General features: G+C 45.3%; 1 non-coding gene across 1 annotated transcript; it reads left to right on the top strand.

Annotated features, from left to right (window-relative positions):
* Positions 1-2,616: 2,616 nt before the first annotated feature.
* Positions 2,617-2,688, top strand: TRNAS-ACU (transfer RNA serine (anticodon ACU)). The gene has a single exon. It is a non-coding gene; the product is annotated as a tRNA-Ser (tRNA).
* The last annotated feature ends 6,877 nt before the right edge of the window (positions 2,689-9,565 follow it).

Here is a 9,565-nt window from a genome sequence, read left to right on the forward strand (position 1 = left end):
CAATTACCTGCCCCCACGCATATCGGAGGAGAGATCGGCTAGCCGAACGCGTCGACACAATCAATACATGTGCACACACACGCACACGCTTGTTCGGTCCCCCACAACAAGAGCAGCATCAGCAGCAGCGGCGGCCCCAGAAGCAGATCTGGCCGCGCGCACACACGAGAATCACCGCTCCCACAAACAATCTACGGCGACTCTTGCCGGTCGATCGAAGCTTGATTGCTTTACGAGCGCCATTTCCAGATCACGCACTGGCGCATGCGAATAGCCAGACCAGTGCGAGATTTGTTGCCGGGCACCACGCACGGGCAGGACCGTCGCGTTCGTCATTCCCCCCACAAGTATAAGCCACGCGCACGCAATCAAAGACAGAAAGATTCGCCGCCCCCCCAGACACACATGCACACGCACACCCAGATAAAAAAAAAAAACTCCTCCCGTTCCCAAGACAAATCGCCGCAGCGCGTGCAGTCGTCACTTTGTGATGAGTGAGATGGAAATATTTAGCATCCGTGCGGCACGCTTGCATGTTCGTCATGTGTGCGCGGGCAAGCTCGCCTGTGCTGGCGTGCTTTACTCCGTACGTGCGCCGCCCTGCACCGGGCGAAGACCGAAATAGATCGCACGTTCGACTGACCGAGGCGCGCACTCCGTTATATAGTTGCCCAAGCTTTTCTGTTTGCCGCTGGATCCAGGAGGTCCGGGGTCTCCGGGGCCTAATGATCCCGCTAGTGTAATAACGCAACCGCGCGCACGCTGCCTTCCGCAGGGTACGTCGCTACGTAACGGTCCGCCAGTTTAGTTGCCGGCAGCGCATGGTGGCTCAATTCTACGCTGCTCTGCCGGCCCCGTGCCGATATTCTGATGCACGTTGAGTCGAGGCTAGGACCTCCCATAGGGCGTTTCTCGTAGCCATGGATGCTGCTGCAGAATTTTTCTATTTCACACAGCCAATACAGCACTGCTTGATAAAGTTTTTAATGTCAAAGCGAAACTTAAAAGCTTAACTGTTTCATACACTACATTTTTCACCAATCAACTTTAGACCACATTTTCACGTCAAAAGAGCTACAACTGGGGCTAGTTGGAAATGCATCCTTGGAGGTATTGGTGAGCGCTACCAAAATACGGAAAAGGACGAACAGCGCTTGTCTTGTGTGTTCGTCCTTTTCCGTATTTTGGTAGCGCTCACCAATACCTTCAAGGACACATTTTCACGATCACCGATCGAATCAATCAATCAATCAATCAATCAATCAATCAATCAATCAATCAATCAATCAATCAATCAATCAATCAATCAATCAATCAATCAATCAATCAATCAATCAATCAATCAATTCCGTGCAAAGTGCTAAATAGTCTGAAAAATGGAAACCCGGCCAGTGATTAGGTGAGCGCGTTCAGCTTCGTTGTGTTTTCGTATTATGCCGACGCCACTACACTCAAGATTAATTCGAACCCTGCACCAAATTCACGACTGCTTTGATGCGTAAGATTGTTTCGAAATTGTTGTCTTGGGTATCATATCTGATGAACAGAATGAACAGATGCCAGTTGATCGGAAGTTGAACCTGCGCTGAAATGACGCTGTGAGCTGTGTGTGATTCAAGCACAAGTGTGCCTCCGGCTGTTATAAATACTCCAGCGACCAAGTGTGTCACCATGTCGTTTCGGCACTGCAATTAGCATTTGCACAAGAACTTAACTTCGCAGGAAAAAATGACAAGACAATCGGTATATTGAGTGCTAACTCTGAAGCCGTCGCTGATCTTCACAAAAAAAGCTATGAAATTGTGTTAAAACTAAGCCCGATATCAATATGTACTCATCGAAACCTGCTGCATGTGTAAAACTGTATGATTCTGCCTTAATATGGGTAACTAACTCACATTATTAGTTTAAATGAAAAAAATTTTAAAGCAATTCACAATGAGGAAAACATGTTCTTTCTACCAACTCTTAAAAAGAGCAATATTGAAATTAAATTGCCTCATCTGTTTCGTTAAACTGAACATTGCCTGCGATAAAACGTGAGGACGGCAGCATATCTACGATGCATATCAACCAACGTTGCATCGTGTCGTGATATATACATGGCGATTTCGGGGCGAGTTGGCAACTAAGGGCTCTTGAAAATAAACTTAAGTCGCGATAATATATAGCACTTTCAGAATGCATGAATTTATTGCATGAGTACAGACGTTTCTATTGTGTGAACGTAGAAGTCGGAACATTCATTGCTTGGAATTTTGCGAACAAGTGCGGCAGGTTCACGCTGTATACGTATAGCATTTCCTCTGCGCTTACTGTTTTTGTTGTATCCTCTGCGATTACTAGAGAGCACACAACATTCTTCTTCCTCCATCTTCTTGTCCAGCTTGTATAAATGAGGCTGCTGAAACTTGTGGGTGTTCTCCCTTCCTTCGCGTCCTGAACTGTCTCCATGGGCAGCTCCTCCTCCTTAAGATCTCTCCATTGTTATTTGATCATCCCTGGGCCGTCTTCCTTCTGATGTACGTCCCTGACAACCTCATCCCGATATGTTCATGTCTTCTGATCACATCACCGAATCAACCAAACCGAGGTGTACTTAACAGTGCAGCGCCCGCCGCGGTGGCTCAGTGGTTAGAGCGCTCGACTACTGATCCGGAGTTCCCGGGTTCGAACCCGACCGCGGCGGCTGCGTTTTTATGGAGGCAAAGCGCTAAGGCGCCCGTGTGCTGTGCGATGTCAGTGCACGTTAAAGATCCCCAGGTGGTCGAAATTATTCCGGAGCCATCCACTACGGCACCTCTTTCTTCCTTTCTTCTTTCACTCCCTTCTTTATCCCTTCCCTTACGGCGCGGTTCAGGTGTCCAACGAAATATGAGACAGATACTGCGCCATTTCCTTTCCCCCAAAACCAATTTTAATTATATAAGAGTGCAGCGGCCAATGTGGAGCCATCCAGAGAGCATTTTTCGGAAACGTCTATAACGAGCAGCTGTGGAGTCTTTTCAGGCACGTCTGCACCGTTTGCTACGCCGTCCAGAAGAACCGCGCTGCAGTTGCGCTATTCTCAACGCAGTGTCATTCGAAATGTATAGGCGCGCCAGTACTTTAGGCAAATACGGGACCTGGCCTGCTCGATAGCCTTTATGGCATGCGTTGTGGCAATCGCGTGCCCGCCGTGGTGTTCCGTTACCGCAGGCGTCAATCGATTTGTGTGGCTGATGTTCGCAGCAGTGACGCAACATTTTTCCCGTGCACGTATAAGAGTTTGCCCTTTACACTTTTATTCTCGACCACGAATGTTTCGGAGAGTCCGGAGAGCCGATGCATCGTTGCTCCTACGAAGGAATGCCCTGCGTTAAGGTCTGCTTGTTTCTGAGGGCTATAAGGAACGCTGGCTCCGCAAGCTATGCACTCAACTGAAGTGCATCTTCGAGACGCGATTGCCGACAGTGGTTCAGTCAGACTCGCGGCTACTGCAGAACTGAGGCTTGCACCAACGCATTTAATCGCTCCCCCTGGCAGTCGATCAGCCCCCTTATCCGTTCCCTGTTCAGTGCGTGCATTGAGAACAATACGTCTGGCGAAGATGGAGTTGGAAACCGCTTGGAACCGGCGCATGCATCGCGGAGGATCGAATTCGAAAGAGAATTTTGCCGATTGGGTGTCTTTTGCGTCAGTAGTTTCATGAACACGATTCAACGCAAACCTAGGAAAAAAAAAGGTTCAGCGTTTTTTACTATTGAAGTTACTGCAACAGCCTCTCGTTCCCTCATTCATTACTCACATTCCAATAGTAAGGAGTCAGTAAAAGTACTCGGGCGGCGCTTTTGCTCAAGCGCTGCACTGACGCACAGTTCGCCTCTTACTAAATGTAAACGTAACGAACAGAGTTTAAAATCAGAAGCAAGTACTCGTTTGTGTTAACGGGGCGACGCAGGTGCGCAGTAAATTCGATTTATATGTAGCAAAACATTTTTGTTTGAATAATTAATAGGCCATTGCCGTGGCTAAGTACTTATGGTGCTCGAATGCTGACCCGAAATACGCGGGTTCCATCCCGTCCGCGGCGGCCGCATTTCAATGGAGGCGAAATGCTACAGAGGCTCGTTTACTGTGAGATGTCAGTGCACGTTAAATAACCCAGGTGGTCGAAACTGCCCGAAGTCCTCCACTACGGCGTCTCTCATAGCCTGAGTCGCTTTGGGACGTTATTCCACATAAAACCAAAACAATAATTAATTCATCAGGAATTCTCCGGGGCCTAACATCTTGTTCCTTCCCCTGTAGCACTGACACTCTCTCCTACCTTATGACAGTCGCGCCATTTCACTTTAAGCAAGAATACGCCTATAGGGGAGTAAAAATGAAATACGCCAGAGGGAAGCTTACTCCTTTCTGTTTAAAGTGTAAGACGTGACACGTCACATCACATATTCAAAGACAATGGTGCTGACAGTTACAAAAGGACGCGAACAGTATCATCTGGCCGCTCCCTGTGCATGAACAGTATTGTAGAAAGGACAAAGGCAAGGACCTCAATGTAAGGACGAAATTACCTGTACAATATTTTCGAACCTGGTAGCAACAGAAATACCCAAATAATATGGAAAAATCTAAATTAACTGTTAAACCGTTTTCCCCAAAACAAAGGCCCCACCGAAATAACAATAAAAAATGATGTACTACGTGATAAAGAATTAGCTGAAGCCTTTAACCATTTTTTCATAAACGTGGTTTCGAATTCTTGCTCGCTCTCAAGTTCTTGCCCTTTAGCGACGAATGCTGTAGTCAGGAACCCTAACACACTTTTTTTAGATCCAACTTCTGAAAGTGAAATCTACACAGTGTTTGTTTCACTTAGTAACAGCCATGCCACTGACATAGATAATATTCAAATAACCCCAGTTAAATATGCTCTTGACCTAATTTTACCACAACTGAATCACGTGTATAATCTTGCCCTCTAGACAAGCGTCTTCCCTGACAGAATGCAGTTATCTAAAGTTATTGCTGTGTTTAAATCCGGTGACAAAAATTCTTTATCTAACTACCGCCCTATTTCTATTTTGCCGTTTTTTTCAAAAGGCTTAGAAAAGATAATACATCTCCGAATAACAAAGTTCGCCAATAAGTTTAATCTTATCAGTATCTCCCAGTTTGGCTTTCGTAAAGGCCGTTCTACCGAGACTGCTCTTTTAGCTCAAAAAGAAATAATCCTCAAAGCATTTGAAGAGAAATAGCTGCTGGCCTGTATATTGATTTTTCGAAGGCATTCGACTGCCTGCAACACACAACACTACTAAAAAAATTAGAATTGTATGGCATACGAGGAACTGCACTACAACTAATAACGTCATACATGCAAAAACGGAAGTAATGTGTAACAATCGGAAACTACATGTCAACCTACAAAACAATTAATGCAGGCGTACCTCAAGGGAGCATCCTGGGGCCCTTGTTATTTAATTTCTACATCAATGATATCACAAGAATCCCTACAGCAGAAAAATTTGTAATCTATGCTGATGACGCTACTTTGTTGTTTCGAGGCAATAGTTATGACTCCCTGGAAAATAATATTAGGAACTCTCTGAATTATTTACATTCTTGGAGTGTCGCAAATTCGCTGCAGATTAACAGCAAGAAAACAAAAGTCGTTATCTTCACTAAAAGGCAGTCATCAGCGCAACGTATTAATTTAACCTTCGGTGACACAACAATAGAAGTCGTGGATACAATAAAAATACTTGGTGTACATTTTCATAAACACATGTTATGGGACACTCACGTTAACAATATTGTTTCCCGAATTGCCAAAAGCGTCGGCTTACTAGCGAAATTCAAATATTTTCTACCGACCCCAATTAAGTTACTTTTGTTCAATGCATTGTTTCAGCCACATGTAAACTACTGTTTTCTGGTATGGGGAAGCACAACATTTACAAATTTACAACAGATTCACATGCTACAAAAAAAAGCAGTTCGCCTTATCGCAGGGGCAGATCCTTATGCACACACTAGAAGCCTGTTTACGCAATTCAAAGTACTTTCTGTGCATCGGCTTTACTCTTATAATTTAGCCAAAAGATATAAACAGGATGTCCAAAACAATGAGGACCTCATTCAAACCATATCAAGTCTAAGTTTAAGAGAAGGTAGATCAACATCGCGGTCACCTGAAATTTGGAAAATTCCATTCATACGCACAACCATCAGCCGTCAAATGCTCGAATATTCACTTCCAACTTTGTTAAATTATCTCCTTAAACATGATATTAATATCCGAAGTGTTAGCACCCAAACTCTGAAGAATTTTTTTGCACAACAAGAGTGATGGTTATGCTCGCTATAATTGTATAATGATGTTTTTCTTTTCTCAGGTGTATTCTGCTGGTCTTGATGTGATGGGGATATCTTATTGTTGTGTAAAATGCAATTTTTTCTTTTCAGACAAGTAGGTCTTGACTCACTTTCTATGTGTGTATGTCCTCGTGACTATGCTGCTATACATGTAAATGTGCAACTGCTGTATGCCTTGTAAATGGGGGCTCGAACCACGTCAAGTGATATGTTTTCACTTTTGTTCGAGTCCCTTTCTGCCTCGACGGAATAAAGTTCAATTTCAAAGTCAAATGACCTTGGACAAAAGAAGTTCAGGCCTCGTGGCTGAACTGAGATGACAAGTCGGAAATACACCTGTACCTTGTTAGAATGAAGCTGAAGGGGCCCGGTGATTAATATTTTTTTTCGAGCGATGTTTATTGTCTCAGGGCATAAAGGTTATGAGATGAGAGATGAGTAAGATGCTTAAATAAATGAAAAAAGGTGGGCTGATCTAATGAAATCAAGTAGTGAACGATGATATGGACCCTGTGTCCAGGCAATATAGGAATCCGGATTGTCCGGTGAGAGACCCACTGCCGCCAGGTGCCGAATTCTCGTCGGCTTCGTCATAGCCGTAGCTTCCTTATAGCCCGTGTTCACCGAGCTTTCAAGAGCAATCATCATTCCTTCGTTATATCCATTAATCGTTATAAACCGTTTCGTTATAAGACGACGACACATTCCGCGTGGCTTGACCGGCTCGGCCTGCCGTCCGCGGCGCGGGAGCGTGTTTTCCGGGGCCACGGACAAGAAGAGAGGACGCCGAAGCTCGTCTCAGGCATCCAAGAACAATGAGGCTTCATTAGGGTGACGACGCGAGGGGGCAGGAAAAAAGGTGTACGGTTGCGGACGCTGATTGCGGGCTTCGTGTTACGGGACCTATGCCAAGCGCGTCTGTATACACGTAGCCCCCGAACTTTGCCCGACGTCGTTAAAGACACTTCTTTGGCGGAACAATGTCGGCACCCCGCCGCGGCGCAGGTTCCTACCTAGACAGACGTCAAATGAGGCGAAGCTTGAATGTCACTCCGAGCTGCGCGCTGAGCACTTCCGCGTTTGCAAGAACTCGAAGAAAGTTTCCCCGGAGTCTGGCTCGAGGATGCGACGCATGTTTCATCGGCCGTGCCGGGGTTTTAAGTTTATGCCTTCTTGTATGTCGGTGAGGACACGCAAAACAGGAAGCTAACTGAGTTGGATTTGGCTCGTGGTCAGGTTTAAGGCACAAACTTTACAAAGTAACTGCAGATAGAAAAGAAATACAATACACGTGCTGTCTTTCTTCCTCTTCCCGCTCTCTTCGTTAAGTTTTCGTGTTACCAGTCACCTTGACATGACAGGTCTGTTCACGGATGGAGCATGTTTGTTTCTCGTCTGTGTTCGTTTCTTCTCCGCTTTGGAACATAGTCGTCAGCGATCTTTGCGCGCTGTTATTAATTATTAATATGCTTCCAGCATATTTAAATCATATAATCTCATAGAAAGTACTCAAGAGTATCTGCTAAACTACTCTAAATAATTCATTGTAACAGCCGTCGAACGATACCTTCGTTGAACTAGAAGGTATGCTGGTGCTGACAATGGACTTATAATAGACTGCACATTACCAACCAATTACGCGCAGCATATGCCATTTACAATGGGCCCTACATGACAACACCTTGTAAGAGGCAGCTGAGGTGGATTCTCAGGGAATCCTGGATAAGGTCAAAGGAAAAATCCCTCATTCGCCATCGGGACCTCCTGTGTGACGTCACTATACTGCAAGTACGCGTGTCAACGTAAACGTCATTGTTCAACAGAAAACATTGCGAAATGCAAGAACGGTTCTAGTTGGCCTACCTCTTTCTATAGTCGGCCTGCGTATCAATTAAACTGCTTCTTAGAGGAGCGAGCATACATGTTTTTCAAGCGAGGATCATTGAATGAAAGTAAGATTTACCGTTCGAGAATTTCTGAAGAACAATAATAACTGCTGCTGAATAAGTAATGTTCACATTTCATGAGACGTCATAAAGACAAAAGTTTGAAATGTGGTTTATTCTTTGTAGTAGTTAATGCTTCCATGTGCGCTACGTTTAGGCCAGACAGCCTGAGACGGTCGCAGGAAATGACAAGTTCACAGGGCGAAGCGCCGCCATCAATGGTTTCTTTTTTCTTTTGTTAGGTCACACGCCTCCTTCATGAAATTGTTAACTGCGCATATTAGAGTGATGCGTTGCTGGCATTCACAGCTGTCGGCGCTTCTCAGATGTCTCATATTCGTTTAGTTTGCAGACACGGCACACTCGTCGCTAAACGAACATCTTTGAATCTCTTTGTTCTTTTCTATTTGTTAACCTTGCTGGGGTTGCGCTATACTGCACCAATAGTGAAATATCTTCCTCTTTTTTACAGTTAAACTTATGCGGGACACTTTTCGGTCGTAAGCCACCGTCGTACGTTGCAACTGAAAACGCTCCTGGCTGCCCAAAGAGGATGCTGCCCAGGTGGACCGGAAATGGCAGCTATAGCGAAACGATTGAAATGTGGCACCGAAAATGACACCGTGATCGCTGTTTGCAAGTGAATGTTGATGTGGCCTAGCCTCAAGAATCGGCGCACAGAAGGTGCTATGAAGCCCCTCTAGTTTGCTTGCAAAAAAGGGCAGATGGAGAGATGACGCCACCTGCATTTAATTTTTTTACCTTTTCCTACGTGACGAAAGCTCCATTTTCAGCCAAACTAGCCCCATTGTCTTGAGACTGCGGTAGTCCATCGACACAGCCTACCTTCAATTTGTCCTCTGTGTCCCTTTAAGTTTTTGGCCACTGTTTCGAGTACGGAACATCTAGAGTACTTGAACACGATAAGCGGTGTTGCGACTATAGACGAATACAACTCAAGAACGAAGCGGCTTTTCCCCGACAAAGGATCGACCCCCTTCAAGCCAATGGCGTCGACCGATTCTCATGACCCTGCTAGCGTGACAATGCAGGGAGAGGACTGTCCACTTTCATCTGCCACTTCATGCATTCTCACTCTAGCAGGTTTATGAGAATCGGCCGACGCCATTGGCTTGAAGGGGTTACTTTGAAGGGTAAAAGTCACTTCGTTCTTGAGTTGTATCCGACTAAAGTTTTCGCAACTCCAAGAAGGTGAGACTGGCGTGCAGCTGCCGTTTCGAAAGTGCTTTCACCAT

The sequence above is a fragment of the Amblyomma americanum genome, chromosome 2 (genome assembly GCF_052857255.1).
Source record: "Amblyomma americanum isolate KBUSLIRL-KWMA chromosome 2, ASM5285725v1, whole genome shotgun sequence".
In the NCBI taxonomy this organism is placed as follows: domain Eukaryota; kingdom Metazoa; phylum Arthropoda; class Arachnida; order Ixodida; family Ixodidae; genus Amblyomma; species Amblyomma americanum.